At 40.3% G+C, this 17,537-nt stretch overlaps 1 pseudogene across 1 annotated transcript; it reads right to left on the bottom strand.

The window, feature by feature from the left end:
* Positions 1 to 10,628: 10,628 nt before the first annotated feature.
* On the bottom strand, positions 10,629 to 10,984 carry LOC308534659 (transmembrane protein 230-like; annotated as a pseudogene). The gene has a single exon. The product of its transcript is annotated as a transmembrane protein 230-like (transcript).
* Positions 10,985 to 17,537: the final 6,553 nt, after the last annotated feature.

The raw sequence follows: 17,537 nt of genomic DNA on the forward strand, positions 1-17,537 counted from the left end.
GCCAGGATGACTGCTACAAAGGTCAATGCCAAAATTAAATGCATCTTTTATAAAAAGATCATTTACATAGCATTTTATTCACAAACATTGAATGACTTTGTTTCTCAGGAAAAATAGTCATTAACGTATTTTATTGCTCTCTCATGGGTTATCATTATGTTGTTATAAATATGGACACTCTAAAGGGATCCTGCTGAGGAAAAAAAATATATATTTTTCCTGATAATAAGGAGAAAACAGGGGTAACTAATTCCAGTCAGCAATGATTTCAAACAACTGGCTTTGCACTTGAAGTGGTAGAAGATTCTGTTCAATTCCACTTAGTAGTTTTGAGCTATCTATATATATAAAAGGCTAAGTGTCCATCTGAATGGTGGCTATGATGTGCACTGACCACAGGGGGGCAGATGCTCAGTGCAGGAGCTGCCATGATGTGCACTGGCCATTTAAAAATAAATGGCACCACAGACCTGGCACCGACAAACCAACACTCGGCTTCCCCCAAGTGGGACACAGGCCCCGCCACCACCCTGGAGCAATACCCTGCCAAATCATAGCAACATTGCCAAGACCCCATAGCGCAAAATGTGGCCCACAGCCCAGCCCAGCCTGGAAACAGTCTCTGTGGACGCTGGGTAATGACATCATGTAGCAATGCCTGCCTTCCTCTCCCTAGCAATTAGCCTCCTTGGTGTTTCTTCAGCCCAGGAACCTGACTTGCTTTATAGCCAAGTGCAAACATTTTACAGTTTAACCAAATGTCTGTAATGCATTTTCATGTGTCGCATTTCATTTGATCCTCACAGAAGTTCTGGAGTAGGTAGGTAGGAGACTCAGTGGAATCCTATTTTCATTTCATTAGCAAGACATGAATAGCAATATTAAAATATTTCTTCTAATTAATTTCCTTTCAATGTGCATGAATCCATGCACTGGGACACTAGTTAAAAAATAAAGTGCAACTGTAGAGTTAAAAAAAAATGGAGGAAAAGTATCATTATTCAAATTGGTTATAATTATTTACATGAAGAAATTTAAGTAGTGGATTGACCCCCCCCCCCCCACTTCCTTCTTTCCACTGTCACACATTTGGTGCTTACCATGTATTTGGAATTATGTCAGTTTTGAAAAGACAAAAGAGTAGTACTTAGTCTTACTATCTTAAAATCTTACTAGTAAGCTTTGAATAATTGTCCACTGATAAAATAGAGAAACCTTTACCCAAGGACTTATAAGATCAAGGGTTTTTTAAGCCATACATTCCATGATCATTTACTAAAGGTCATATCCAGGAGTCTAGAATCAAGCACTTATATATTTGGGTAATTGATGGTGCAGCTAATAGGTTGGCCAGATGTGATCTTGGCTGATAAAAATGTCTCCACAGGAACATTTGTTCCATTCATGGGGTGGTGAGAACTTCTCCCTCACCCACCTGTTATGGTCCCAGCATAGGTAGGTAACTAACTGGTAGACACAAGTTGGATGGGGGTTGGAGGGAGGTGAGGGTGAAAAGGATGTAGGCGAAGGCCTGGGCAGCTTAGGTCAGGTGAGATGAGGCTGGAATCAGGACTGAGAGTATTATGTCAAACACTGGGAACCCAGGGCAGAGAATTTTGGGTAAGGGCTTAGTGCAAATTCAGAAAACAGTGAAGAGAAAGTAGGAGCAATAGTCAGAAGTCAAGGAGGAAGCAGAAGCTGATGGGAACAATAACCCTGGGTCAGAGACAAGTCTTCAGCAGCCACAGTAGTTCCTGAACCAGAGTAGCCGCATTGAGGACAGACTGGCCTCAGGAATGGTTTGTATTCTTGCCTGTGGCTCAGCCAGATGCAGGGCCTAAATCCCCTGGATGGAGACTGTGGAGCAAAACAGATGGCTCCTGCAGGCAGCCTCCAAGGTTTCTGGGACTCCTCGGAGGTTGGCATGGCTACTGACTTGTCAAGAAGAGATGTAGATGGGGGTCTTGGGAAGGGCATCAATCCCCTGGGAAGAGTTGCTTTTGCCTCCTCCCCCGCCTCCCCCGCCCCTCTGCACCCCTGAAAATGCATTGTAGACATTGGTTAATGTACAAGGCAGAAAGCTCTTCATAGGCATTTCATCAGAGAAGTAATTTCAACTCACTAACACAAGGTGACAGAAGAGCAAATGCATAGCATAGTGACATGCTCACAATTAGAGTGATTAAAAGAAATTGTGTCCTCCTCATATAATAAAGAAAATATACTCAGGTGGATGGGGTGATGAAAAAAGCTCATCAGAGGAGAACTCTGAAGAAAAGGCGTTTTTTTAGAAAAGGCATGTTCTTAGGTCTGTAACCTGTAGTCAGGGTTGAGAGGTGTGGGTGACAGTGTTCTGCAATTCCAAGTCATTTAAACACCATCATCTTTATATATCCCACTCCCTGGAGATTAAAACCCTGGCATTCAGAGCTCTGGTCAAGGGCTGATTTATTTGTTTGTTCACCGAACACTGATTAAGTATCTAAAAGCTGGGTGCCAGGAGCATATGATCCAGTTGAAGAGACAGCTATGTGCATTCACAATAATGATGAAATATGCAAATATAGGTAAGCCTAGAGTACAGTCTGGGCTAGATTCCCAAAGAGCATAAATAGAGAAATGCCTATCTCCATCTAGGATGGAATAGGGAGGTGACTCTTGCACTGAATTTTGAAGGGTGTCAGACAAACAAAAAGAAACAGTATTCTAGGCAGAAGGAAGGGAATTTGCAAAGGTAGATATGTGGAAAAGTGACATTTTTAGAGAGTTTGGTCTGACTGGAATCCAGGGAAATTGTGGAGGTGGGAGGTGGCTGGAATGACAGGCTGGGGCCCCATTCATTGAGGTTCTTAAGTCCCATACTGATATGTTTGGATTTCCTTCTAATGATCATGCTGTGGACTGAGTTGTCCCCCCACGCCACAATTCATATGTTGAAACTGAAATCCCCAATATGGCGGTATTAGGAAAGAAGCCTTTGGTAGGTAATTAAGATTAGATGAGGTCATGACAGTAGAGCCTCATAATGGGATTAGTGCCCTTATGATAAAAGGAAGGGAGAGAGAAAGATTGGTTTTCACCATGTGAGGACAGTGAGAAGGTAGGCAGTATGCAAGCCAGGAAGAGAGCTCTCACCAGACCCCAACCATGTTGGCACTCTGATTTTCAGACTTCTAGCCTCCAGAACTGTGAGAAAATAAATTTCTGTTGTTTAACTCACCCAGCTTATGTGTTTTATTATAGTAGCCCACGTTGACTAAGGTAGATCAGTTGGCTTAAAACATTTTTGGGGGGAGAAGGGGGTAATTTGTACTTTCATAAGCCCTTCAAAACATGTGCAGAAATCTAATGTATAAATTTATCTAGACTGTGTATATCTGTGTTGTCTAAATTGTGGATCAAGATGAGCAATCTAGTAGGTAGAGTAACATTTATTTATTTGATAAATGTTTATCAAATGTTTATCCGGTTTTGTGCCAAGGGCTTTTGATAGTGCTGAAGTTGCCATGGTGACTAAGACAGTCCAGCCACTGCCCTCATGTGGCTTACTTCCTAATGGAGAAGGTAAAAAGAAAACAAAGCCGAAGCTGGTTTGGCTCAGTGGATAGAGCGTCGGCCTGCGGACTGAGGGGTCCCGGGTTCAATTCCGGTCAAGGGCATGTACCTGGGTTGCGGGCATATCCCCAGTGGGGGATGTGCAGGAGGCAGCTGATCGATGTTTCTCTCTCATCGATGTTTCTAACTCTCTATCTCTCTCCCTTCCTCTCTGTAAAAAATCAATAAAATATATTTTTAAAAAAATGCATTTAAAAAAATAAAAAGAAAACAAATATAAGAGCGAGATAATTTCAGGCATTGAAAATACTATAAAAACACTAAAGCAGGGGGACATGACAGACAGTTTTCAATATGTAGTCGGGGAAGTCTTTTCTGAGGAGATGCTGATGGAACTGAGGTGTGAATAATGAAAGAGCCACCATATGAGGACTTGGGGTAGAGGAGGCTGCAAGTAAGTGCCCAAGAATGGGAGCATGGCAGGAGTTAAGAGACTATTTGCCATTATCTAGGGAAGAGGTGAAGGCGAGTAGACTAAGAGTGGAGATGGAGGAGAGGATTTTGAATTAGGAATGGATGGATTTGAGATATATTTTGAAGGCTAAACCTTCAGGAGGGTTGGTTGGGAGAAAAAGAAGAGACAAATATGACCTCTAAGTTTCTAGCTAAAAGAAATAGATGGAAGATAATGCTGTCCTTGAGGGAAGAACAAATACATTAGTTTGATTTGATGGGAATAAAAGGACTACTTGGTACATTCAATGATTTTAGAAAATTTCTGGGTAGACTTGTTTCTAAGTTTGATCTCCTTCCACAACTGCAGTCACCATCATCTCCATCAATAAGAAATAGTAGCTCTCTGGTTCTAGGATTGACTTATAGGCTCCCACACAAAATCCATCACACTAATTATAAATAGGAACTAGTCCCTCTGCTTCTGTCCTCAAGTTGTGTTGCCAGAGAGACAGAATCAGATAGACAAGAAAAGATTTGCAGGGGGGGTTGTACAGTTAGATCGAGGTGGGGGAGGGGGCAGGTGGAATTTACCTTTCCTCTTTTTTTTCTTCCTTTAAAAAAATCTTTATTGTTGAGATTATTACAGATGTCCCTCTTCCTTCTCCCCCCATTGACCCCTTCCACCTGGTTCCTGCCCCGCTCCAGGCCTTCACCACCCTATTGTCTCTGTCCATAAGTAATGCATACATGCATATCAGATCTTTGTTTAATCTCTTCTTGCTTGCCCCCCCCCCCCGAGAATCATCAGTCCGTTCCATTTCCATGCCTCTGATTCTATTTATTAGATTTCTTATGCGCTTATTTTGATTTTTAGATTTAATTGTTGTTAGGTATATATTTGTTGCCATTTTGTTGTTCATATTTTTGATTTTTTTCTTTTTCTTTTTTTTCCTCTCCTTAAAGAATACCCTTCAACATTTCATATAATACTAGTTTGGTAGTGATGAACTCCTTTAACTTTTTCTTGTCTGTGAAGCTCTTTATCTGACCTTCAATTCTGAATGATAGCTTTGCTGGGTAGAGTAATCTTGGTTGTAGGTCCTTGCTATTCATCACTTTGAATATTTCTTGCCACTCCCTTCTGGCCTGCATAGTTTCTGTTGCAAAATCAGCTGATTTATTCATATTTTTGGATTCTTTTTTCTTTTTGCTCTACTGGTTGGGTGTGTTTTTGCTTTCTCATATTTCAAATAGTTGATCTGATTCTCAGAATCTTCTATTCTATTGTCAAATTCCTGTATATTATTCTTTATTTCAGTCAGTGTATGCTTAATTTCTGACTGGTCCTTCTCCATTTTTTTGGAGGTTTCTAGAAGATGCTTGAATAACCTTATACTTGTGGTTTTGAACTCTATATCCAGTAGTTTGCTTTTTTCCATTTCTTTCATTTGTGATATATTTCTTTGTCTCCACATTTTGGCTGCTTCCCCATGTTTGTTTCTATGTATTAGGTAGAGCTGCTATGTCTCCTTGAGTTGGTAGAATGGCTATGTGTAGTAGGTGTTCCATAGAGTCCAGTGACTCAACCTTCCCAGTCACCTGAGTTGGGAGCTCTAGGTGCACCCCTTTGTGTGGTATGGGCACAGTCTTATAGTTGAGACTTGATTGCTATTGGTGTCACTGGGAGGAATTGGCTGTGGGGACCAGCTGTGACTATAGTGGGGGAGCTGCTGTGCAGGAGACACCCCTATAGAGCAGGACTTCAGTGGGGCTTTGGTACTCACTGAGTCTGCCATTTGAGTGTGTCTCTTATAGATGTGTAGAGTTGTAATCTGGTATGGTCTGACACTGACCATTGGGTACACTGGCTCTTGGGTCTCCAGGGAGGTGCAAAGTCAGCCATTGCCTGGGGCCACCCAGCAGGAGCTACAGAGAGATCTTCATATTCTTCCTCTTTGTATCAGGTTTGTAAGTGCTCAGATGAGGCCCAGCTGTGAAGCAAGGCAGGCTGGTGCTGGGGCTGGGTCTTGGGCATTTTATTGACAGGGTTGGTGCTCCCTGACCCAGCTGCAGCTTGTTTGACAGGTTTTTACCCTGAGCAAGGAAAGGCCAATCATATGCAAAAGCTGCTGCATGGGTGGGGTTGTAAATTGGATGAGGCGGAGTCTTAGGGAATCACCAGGGCAGAGCAAACAGAAATGGCTGCCAGTCAGCCCTGCAACCAGAGAGGTTCCAGCACAGGAACAATGATCCCTGCCAGCACCTCTGTCTGGGAGAAAGCCATTCCTGAGTTCCTGTCCTGATGGCAGACAATCCAGTTCCTCTACGCATCTGTCTGGGTTCCCCAGAGCCTTGCCTGGTGCTGGAGCTCAGAGGAAGCAGGACCTTGTAAGTTCAGTTTATGGTGCCAGCCTTTTAAGAGGAACAGCTGGGTCTCCAGCAGCCTATATGTAAGTCAGCCCCAATCCGCACTGCTTTTTACAGCCCATAGTTCTTGTTGCCCGGAGGGACTTCTTTTCCCAGCTCTGGGACCCTGGGCTGGGTATCTGGTGTGGGGCTGAGACCCCTTGCTCCTCTGGGTGGTCTCCACAGAGGTGATCTCCCTCCTGATTAAAAAAGCGGCACACGTGGGTGCTGGACCAGCCCATCCCGCGCCTCTGTACTCCTACCAGTCTGTGTGCTTTCTTCTGTACTTATCTAGTTGTAGGACTTCCATTCAGCCAGCTGTCCAGTGGTTCTAGATGTTGGTTGTTCTGTATTTTAGTTGTAATTTTGATGCGGTTGTGGGAGGTGGTGAATACAGGCGTTTACCTATGCCGCCATCTTCCCCCTGTCTCTACCTTTCCTCTTAGAGCCAACCTATGTGCCTGCATTTGCCGGTTTGCTCTTAGATCCAATTCCCATCCTTCCCTTGCTCTGCTCTGTATCATGGAAAATTATATTTTCAGGTATGTTGGGTCAGTGGGAGGAACTGGTAGAAAATTTCTGGGCAGGAGAAGATAAGTCAGGTATTTCTCCTCTTGCCCTGTCCTGGGTGAGGCTCCTCTCCCATGAGACAGCTTTCTTCATGATGCCCAGATTCTGTATGATGACCCCTACCTGGTCCTAACTATTCTAAAGCCATATGATCCTGGGCTCTGATGATGCCATTTCCTTACAAAATTCCTCCTGCCCCAGTGTAGAAGTGGATTCCTACTGTGGTCTTATTCCTTGCTTTCTGGGCTCTTTGATTACCTGTTTAATCAATCCCCCAACTTCAATTTTCTCTATTTTTAAGATTCAGAGTGATTTTTGGTATCTTACGAGGATCCAGACTGATATGACATATATTTTGTCTGGAGTATTCTGAGAACCCTAGGTGTTAAGTGATCAGTTTATAAAGTCTACATTTTCTGGCTCTTCTCCAGCCCTCTGAATTCTTTCCCCATAACTTTTTCTCTTGCTCTCTACTTGTCTGAATTAAAAAATTAATCTTTTTGTTCTATGAGAAGTCAAACTCATTGCATTGTTGTCGTCTCTGCTTAGAAAGCTTTGCCCAGGTCTACATAAAGGGCCTGTTCCTAAATCAACCAGATGTCTACCTTCACAGCTTCAGCGTATCTACTCTGATGCTCTTCTTCATTGGATTAGACTCGCAGTGGTTCTCAACCTTCCTAATGCCGCGACCCTTTAATACAGTTCCTCATGTTGTGGTGACCCGCAACCATAAAATTATTTTCGTTGCTACTTCATAACTGTAATTTTGCTACTGTTATGATTCGTAATGTAAATATCTGATATGCTATATGTGCCTTCTGATGGTCGAGACCCACAGGTTGAGAAGCGCTGGATTAGAGGATCAAGAGTTCCACAAATTAGCTTCTTTGCACCACCTGTTTCCAAAAGCAAATCCACACTTTCTTTTTGAGACTCTACCAGGGGTATTTAAGAGTTCTGTTTACTTTTACGATCCTTTGATAGCATAGGCCTTTGACATTTACACACAGAAGGAGCTCTCAGATTTCATGCAGGCATTGCTAGTAATTGACACTATTCAATAGTTAAAGGAAAAAAATTTGTGTTTGGCTTGGCTTATAATATTTTCTGGATGTATTGTGGAATGTTTTGGTCAAATGCCTTAGTTGAAGAACAGTAAAAACATTTGATAAAGCCTTTTTTTTTTTTTTTTTTTAAGTAGAGTATGTTGTGATTAGAGGAGGCCTGAAAGGAGCATATTTTGCCTGAGGGCCTACTATTAAATTTCCATATGTCTGGACCAACTCATTCTTTTAAAATGCAATTGCCCTTTGGAGAAGTCCCATCAGTCCTTCTCTGCTGGTGTAAATACTACATTTAACTTTCTTTTTAGCTTCTGAATAGATCAGATTTTGAGGACATAAGAGTTTAAAGGCAATAGTAAATAAAAGTAGTGTTGGATTTTCAGGAACAGAGGCTCATCCAAGAAGTCTGGCTAGGCATATTGGTGTGTGTGTGTTTGTGTGTGTGTGTGTGTGTGTTGTGTGCATGTGTGTGTTGTGTTTGCATGTCCTTTGAGTGAGCAGCTGCCAAAAGGGTGGTGAGAAGAAATCAGTGCTTTTTTTAAATGCCATTTTGTGCAGGTCTGTCTCTAGAGCAGGGGTAGGGAACCTTTTTCTGCCAAGGGCCATTTGGATATTTATAACATCATTTGTGGGCCATAAAAAAAATGATCAACTTAAAATTAGCCTGCTATATTTGGTCAAACATTTAACTAACTCACCCCTAATGCCTTGGCAGGGCCAGACCAAATGATTTCCTGAGCCTTCTATGGCCTGTGGGCCGGATGTTTCCCACCCATGCTCTAAGGATGGCTTCTTCTCCAGAGGAATAAACATTCTGGGCTGCGGAGGATGTGTTTTGTGTTGTTGCCTCTTGCCCTGTTACTCTAAACAGAAATTCTGTTTGGAAATCATTAACTTTGATAAAGAACAACTTTCTAGAATGAATGGAATCAGGTTTCTTGCCTTGTTTACACATTCCAGTGAACATATGTTCAGTAATACAGCAATTTACTTAAGTGGGCACGTGTTAATGAGTCATTGATAGTAACTATTTAACTCTCATTCGTGGATTTACAGGAGCTGTTGGCTAATCTACTTGTCTAGGTTAAAAAACCCCAAAACTATTCTTATCTTTGATATGCATAAATAAAATTATATCTACTGTTTCCCATCTGGTGAAATCAAGACGCTATAATATCAGCAAGGTCCAAACTAGATGGCTCTTTCAATATCCAGCCTGTTTACTTTCAGGAAGGCTCTGTTCATAAAGCAATTTACATTCAACAGGCGCACTATGGCTCTAACAACGGGTGTGAACAGGGCAGTGGGGATGATCTGTAGAATGCCATTTCATCGTTGCCTCCGACTGCCCAAGAGTTCTAAAGAAAATGCCATTTACAATTTACTTTTTAGATTTTTACATGTTTAATGGCTGTTTGCATTTTTTTTTTTCTTCTGGAAATGAGTTCCATCCAGCTAGCATTCACGACTGTATTTTTACTTTTCTTACCACCGGTGTAGTAACTGGATGGAGAATAATGAGTAGATTTGTGTATACATTTTTGGTTTTTATCTTTCATGTTGGATTACTGAATTTTATATAATTGTTGATTTCTTTGTGAGGGAAACTCAGATATCATATAATCATTAAATTGCTTTCTGAAATATGTTTAAAGTTAACTTACTTAAGTGTAGGGTTTAAGATTTTGACAATTTAATTTCTTTTGAACATAAGTCACTTTTTTTCAAGCTAGGAAGCAATCACACTAAGGCAGTCTAGTTCCCTAGGGATCTAGGCCAAATCTTGAGAATGACATCACTAATACAAGGTGCTAACAATGAGGTTATAAACTCTAACTCTTATCTACATTTTCCCTTAGAAAACAGTCGAAAGTCCAGTCCTTAATGGCATGATATCCATTTTAATCTATAAAGGATAGAATTACCCAAATTATATGGTACCCAACCTAATGGTGAGCCAGATCAGAGCTAGCCAAGGAGTGGTGAACAGAGAGTGTTAACATTTTGAAAACTTGCTCTGAGGTTTAAAATTCCTCATTACTCTTAATAAGAAAGCAAGTAAAAACTATTACAGATGAATCCACACTAATATTTGATTTTGCCAACATCTTTCACTTGAACATGAAGTTAGAGCATAGAGAGTAAGATACTTAGGTATTTTCAAAATAAATTACTTAGTAATAAGAAATTTGACTTACTGCATTCTTCCATTTGTTATAAGAACAAACCATCAATAAAGACTATTTAAAAGAAGTGCTCTACTTAAAAGGGTGGTGGCAGCAATACTTTCCACTTTCTCCAATTAACATTGCTATTCTTCCACGATACAGGTTCATGTGGAAAAACTTGCCAGCTTTCTGTCAGGGCTAGGAGATGAAAAATAGAGCATGCCCTAATTAGCTCATTGTAAACTCAGTTAACATCTTTAGGATAGACCCATAAAACCTGGCCATTGTTTTGTGAAACATCTGAAAACTGTAGAATTTCTTAGCCCTCATCCATAGTTTCTGCTCAGTATCTTAAAGCTGAGCTCAGTCCCACCTGACTGTTTCTCAGGGCTGAGGTGGGTATCAGACATCAAGTCTGAATTGTCACATAGGAGTGACCCCAGTAGCCTTTGGATGCATAGTAGGTGATAAGTAGGTGGTAAAATCCTGGCAGAAACACCAGGATGCCATCATCAGGACAGGACCTGCTGTTCTGCAACACCCCCTTTGCTGACATAGCCCACCAGCAGGAGGAGCCTATGATAATGAGAAAGGTGCCAATCAGAAACAGCACTGTAGCAAGTGCAATGGCCTTAAGTGGGATCTTAGGTGGGCTTTTCTTAAACTGAAGGTCAATGGAGCCATCATCTGTGCTGGAGAGTCATGAGTATTTTTTACTTTACTATTAGGGATTCCAGTAGCCAGGTTGGTACGAGATAGCATCATAACACACTGACACAGCTACCATACAGAGCACCGCGCCAACTCACCTGCACACTGACAGCTCACTCATGGCACGCCTCACCCAATTCTGATTTTTGATATGTTGGGGTTTAGGGGAGACATTATAGTGACATTAAAGAGGGATGACAAATGACATTTTAGTCACATAGCTGATATATAACCTGGAATTTGCAATATGAGGTAACAAGCACAATGACAAAATGCCAGCATGCCAAGGTTAGTAGTACAATGTCATGAGTTAGTACATGGATACCAAGTAAAGCGAAGTACCAAGGATAGTGAAAGAAAGGATGGAACAAGCCTGCATCCATGGTGATATTGTTGTACCACTGCGCTAGCCTATACTGCATTTTTCCTATTGTGATTTCATATTGTGGTAATTAAATGTCTGTTGCTTGAGGTTGTTTCTTGCAGCCAAAGCCATTCCTAACTGATCTGATGTCTCAAAAACCAAACTTCTCTTTCCTATCTTCCTTCTTGTTGTTCCTCTTATATTCATCAGGTAATGGCATCCACCAGTTGCCCAAGTCAGAATCATGGGGCTCTTTCTCACCTTTATCTCATTCATTCCCCTTGAGTATAGAGACTGTTTCTTGCTCATTCTTTTATTTCCAATCTGCAACACAATACCTTGTACACAGGATACTTAAAACATGCTTGTTGAACTAAATTAAATTAGAGTGACCAGGTTATTTAAAGTCACGAGTTAGTACATAGATACCAAGTAAAGTGAAGAGGATCAACTTGAGAGATATTTTATTTAGGCTATTGTGAGGTTGATAAACTAGCCTTGCCCCTCATCGTAGAATATTTCTCCACTCACTAAAATTCTTTTGTCACCCTCATTATATGTTTCTTTCAAATAGACATTGTTGGATTAGCATTGCCTTTTTTTCCTTCTTGGACCCTTGTTTTTAAAATTTTCCATGTTGAAACTCCTCTTTCCTGACATTAAATCAATACTATTGATTAAGCTACTGCCAGTGTTGCTCTTCCTACCTTTAATCTTGTAGAGACATTCTGCATCTTTATATTGGCTTTTGCTAAATTCTGCTTTCTTCTTTTACATTTGTTGATGATATTAACCTTATTCTCAGAATCTTGGGTAAGTTTTCTGTCTACTTACAGAATAAGGATATAATGATAAGTGAAGGGGCTCACAATCTTGTAGGGAAATGGAGATAACACCAGATTTGAAGTGGGGAAAACTCTGGGGTTTTTGTAGCAGCAGCTCTTGTATGTATGGTTTTAATGAAGTCATGAAACCCAATTAATTGTTTTATTACATTTACAGTGAGAAGCAGAATTATACCTACCTTGTCCACCTCACAAAACCGTCATGAGAATCGAGAGTCCTGTAAGTGTAAAGCTTGTATCATGTGTCTATTCTAGGATGCAGAGATTTGTACTTGAACCACATAGACTGAGCAAGATTATTATAGAAGGGGAGAAGATGGATCTCCAATGGGACAAAGTTTGAGCAAAGAATACATAAATGTCCAAAAAGCTAACTTATAGAATCCAGCCATCTGAGACCTTTGATGCTTGAGGAAGGTTTCCAGTTGACTCTTGTCTACATAATGTGGAAATTACTGGAAGAAGGATTGGGAAGGTAAACTGCTTTGACATATAAAAACTCTTGATAAAGCTCGAAGTCCTGTTTAGCTTTTCCCAGGATGGCCATATTTGACTAACTTCAGCATCCAAGGAGGGCTCCAAAGCAGCCCTCAGGTAGAGTAATTAGAATTGAAGTGGGGCCCTTATTCAAACTCCTCATGTTACAAAAAAACTGAAATTCAATGAAGGGAAATGACTTGCTTAAATTCATAGGGCTAATTATTGTATGATCAGGACCTAGAACTCAGGTCTCTTGGCTGCTGTGCTGAGAGATCAAGACATGTTACAATAAGTTATAATATATTTCCAAGTAATTCCCTTACCAATAAAGTTCAGGCACCAAGATATTTGAAAGATTTACTTTTTTGTTTTAAAGAAATAAAAGCAAATTCAAGGTTATCCCTATACTCATGTCCATATCCCTTACATTCTATCATTTCTTGAAGAGGAGAGAAAGCAGGGGGGGGGGTACAGTTAACCTGGAATACCCCATGAGAGTCTTTTGCATAGGTGAGCATCAGTTGTGTCTCAACAGAGTAAGTTTAAACTCCGCAATGTCAGATCATATGATGCTCAAGAGAACCTCTGAGCATCTGCCTTCTGTAATTTTCTTTTTCCTTTAAAGGGAAAAAAATGTGACTTAATTTTCCCTGGACACAATGTTGGATGAAGGAGGACAATATGCTTAAGAGGCATCGGCTACTTTTAACTCTCTCTTGTTTATCTGGAGTCTGAGATTTCATTGGATATTTTTGTTACAAGTTTCTGCATACTTGTTTATTAAATTCATTCATACCGTCATTTATTAACAAATATGAAGAGAGCCTATATGTGTTAGACACATAGATTAAAAAGATATAGATTACCCAATAAAGGGATAATTTGCTAATGTTTATGCTTCTAACTTTTAGGTTCCAAAAGTGAGTAGAAATGATTACTTTAAAAAAATAGCACTGAAATAGCAGTAAGACTCTGGTGTGCTATTTGGTGATTAGCCTTCATTGGCCAGCTGTGCTGTAGGGCACATTAGAGCACTTAGTGGAGCTGAGTGCATTTAAGTGGTCATTCAATAAATATTGGTAATGATGGTGATGATGATGTTAGTGATCACAGTGACAAGGATGAAGTAACCATGGCACCTTGCAATTTGTGGTAAACAATGGCAATTACATAGCAACGCCTGTGGTTGTCTTCCAGACAAGTGCCTGAAAATATTAATTAACTGGAGAGGCAAAGTCTCATAGTAACAAGCAGGCTTCAGTCAGGCAAACAGTGGAAATCAGTATTAGGTGGATGTCTGGAATAAACCATTTAATGTATGAATTACAGTGTTTCATGGTACATCTCCAAAGAGGAACTTGTTGGGAGAAAAATATCTTTGGAGAATTTCAGGATGAGGTTAATGTGGTAATGAGAACTGGACAGGGTCAGTGTGGACTCTAGTGATTGAATCAGTAGCCATTAGCTATAGCTTTGCTGAATGATGATTGCATTGGATCCCAGTGGCCCATGGCTGTTTTGTTTTGTTTTGTTTGTTGCTTTAGTTACTCTGAGGCCATGGGTTATTGGTAATGGAACTGTGAGTCAAGTGCAAAGGGAGAGTAGCAGCTCTAATAATGTGGCTGATGAACCTGGATCTGTTTCCATCTCACATTATTTGTCGTAGTGATAGATGAATGAATGCTTGCTTCTCTGATTACTAAGTTAATAGAATCCTTGACCAGCCCACTAGATGCAGATATTATACACAAATCTATAAAGTCTTATATAATGTGTTCTGACATGGCATTTTCACTCAGCCCATTTTCTCTTCTCTTCTCTTCTCTTCTCTTCTCTTCTCGTCTCTTCTTTTACTTTCTTTTCTTTTTTCTCTCCTTTTTAAAAATATTTTTATTGGTTTCTGAGAGGAAGGAAGAGGGAAAGAGAGATAGAAACATCAATGAGAAGAGAAAATCACTGACTGGCTGCCTCCTGCAGGTGCTCCACTGGACATCAAGCCCACAACCTGGGCATGTGCCCTTGACCAGAATCAAACCTGGGACCCTTCAGTCCACAGGCCAATGCTCCATCCACTGAGTCAAGCCAGGTAGGACAAGCCCATTTTATTTATATTCTAAATTGTTTTGAATTTAGAATATAAATTCTAAATTCTACTTTTGAATTTAGAATATAAATTCTAAATTCTACTTTAAATCATATGTCAAACAAAACACAATCATTTGTTATGAATTTATCCTAAATCTTAGACAAGAACCCATTCTTTTCAGAATTGAGCCTTTTGAGTATTTATTTCAAATTAAGACTTGAATAAAGATGTGAAACATTATCAGTATTGATTTTGTTACTTGCTATATCTACCTTCTGTGGGGGCAGCCTAGCCTGGGCTAGTGAAAGTGAGGGGTGGAGACTGAAGAAGCAGGAAATGGTGAGTTTTGTTGGGACAGGGCTGAATTGATGTGGAGTTAACTCAGGGGGCTGAGAGACAATGTAAATGGGTCCAGGCTCCTCTCAGTAGGGAAGGGAAGAATGACTAAGTGCAAATTAGAACATAATACTGTTTAACACTCCCCCCCGCGCCCCCCCCCCCCACACTCCTCTCCCTCCCCAGGAAAAGAAATAATTTTACAGTTACGCCATGTGTCACCATACCTCAGGTGCCCAGACCTAATCCAATCAGCTCCAATAGCTGCCTGGAGAAGGTAGCTAGTCTTCATAACAACCATTTAAGGTGGGGAGTTTTTACCCCTTTTCAGAGATAATTATTCTATTTAATAAAACCCTAATATGCAAATTGACAGAATTGTGGAACGACCAGTCGCTATGATGCACACTGACCACCAGTGGGCAGACACTCAATGCAGGAGCTGCCCCCTGGTGGTCAGTGAGCTCCCACAGGGGGAACGCTGCTCAGCCAGAAGCCAGCTGCTGGCGAGGGCAGCTGCGGTGGTGGGAGCCTCTCCCACCTCTGAGGCTGTGCTAAGGAGCAGCAAGGTGGGCAGTGAAGAGCAAGGGGTCCCAGACTGAGAGAGTGTGCAGGCTGGGCTGAGGGACATCCCCCTCCCCAGTGTACGAAATTTCGTGCACCAGGCCTCTAGTAATAGATAAGAGATTTTATAAGTGCTTTGTATGAATAATTATCTTATTTAATCCTCAAAACACTCTGTGAGGCAGGTTGCATTACTATTTTACATTTGAGGAAACTGAGGCTTAGAGATGTTATGTCAATTGCCTGAAGTTTCACAAGTGCAAAAATAGTCTTCCCCAAGAGCTGTTAATATTGCAAAAAACATCATAAAGGGTATGAATGATTTAAGACTTAGAAGATATGTTATGTTCATAGTCTTTACTAATATATTCAAAAAGGAATTACAATATAGCTATCATCATACGACTACTGACTCTAAGGTAGCAGGCCACTTATTATTCTTCCTTAGCCAAAGGCAAGCACCAAGACATACAAAAGGTTTTGGAACTGTCTTGTCAAATTCACATACAAAATATTCAAATAGGATGGAGAAGTAGCTACTACATGTTTAAAAGTCTGCGTGAACACATAACAATACCAACAAGCAGGACTTAGAATTGATGGATTTCTTGAAGATAAAATATGATTGAGATTTATCCATCATGTCACATTAATTTCCATGGCACTAAAGTATTTCATTGTATGAACATTTCACACTTTATTTATTCATTCTACTTTTTATGAAAATGTATTGTTTCAAGTTTAAGAAGTTTTACTCTTATAGTGATTTTATAAACATTATGTCATAAATGCATAAATACAAGAGTTTTTTAATGTGTATTATGTAGGGTGAAGGTATTGATGGAATGTGAGGCTGGAAGTCAAGTTTCATTTTACTCATATGGATTTCAAGTTGTAGCAATCATCCTTTCCCTACTTCTATGAGTGCTACATCTGTAGTATGCCAAATGCCATATATAAATGAGCCCATGTCCAGTTGCTCTTTGCTGTTCCATAGATTTATTTATGTCTTGGGGCATCAGTACAATATTGAGTCTTCCAATCCATGAACGTAGTGTATCTTTCTACTTATTTATATCTCTCTTGACTGTCTTTGTTTTTTTTTTTTTTTTTTTTGTTGTTGTTGTTAATTCTCAACTGAGGATATTTTTTCCATTGATCTTTGGAAAGAGTGGAAGAAAGGGGGGAGAGACACACAGAGAGAAACATTGATGTGAGAGAGACACATCAATTGGTTGCCTCCCCCACACACCTCAACTGGGGCCAGAGATCAAACCTGCACCAAAGGTACATGGCTTTGACTGGAATTGAATCCAGAACCTTTCAGTCTGAGAGCCATCGCTTTCTCCACTGAACCAAACTGTCTAGGCCCCCTTAACTGTCTTTCAGAGAAGACTTACAAATTTCTCTATCAGTGGTACTGCACATTTTGTTTCTCTGGCCCTATGAGATGTCAGAAACACTGCTGAACCCCTTAGCTGCCTTTTCTGGATTGGCCAACATGCTTTTGGCAAAATGCCAGACTCATACCTTTAGATTACTATTTTCTTGTAGGTCATGGCCCAGTAATTCCACACTCTCTTTTTAGCTTTTTGATACTTTAAAAAACATGATTTATATATTTCCCCCTGATATTTTAGTTTCCTTCTGGAAGAAAGTTGGCCCAAATTACCCAGTTTGCCGCCTCTGGAAGGAAGTCCTTAGATCTTTTTGTACTTGAATTCTCTACATCTTTCAATTTTTCTCCTCTTCCTTTCCCCTCTTTTATGTTTTATCTCTTTTGCACAAAGTTTCATATTATTCTTTGCTTCTTCCTGTTTGCTTCAAAAATTTTCAGCTTCTCTGATGGCCTCTTCTTTTTCCTTTTCTTCATATTTTAATTCAAATATAGCATATTTCATGATCAAGATAAACAGAAATGAGCTTGGTGGA

The sequence above is a fragment of the Myotis nattereri genome, assembly GCF_964212035.1.
Source record: "Myotis nattereri genome assembly, chromosome: 1".
Lineage (NCBI taxonomy): Eukaryota > Metazoa > Chordata > Mammalia > Chiroptera > Vespertilionidae > Myotis > Myotis nattereri.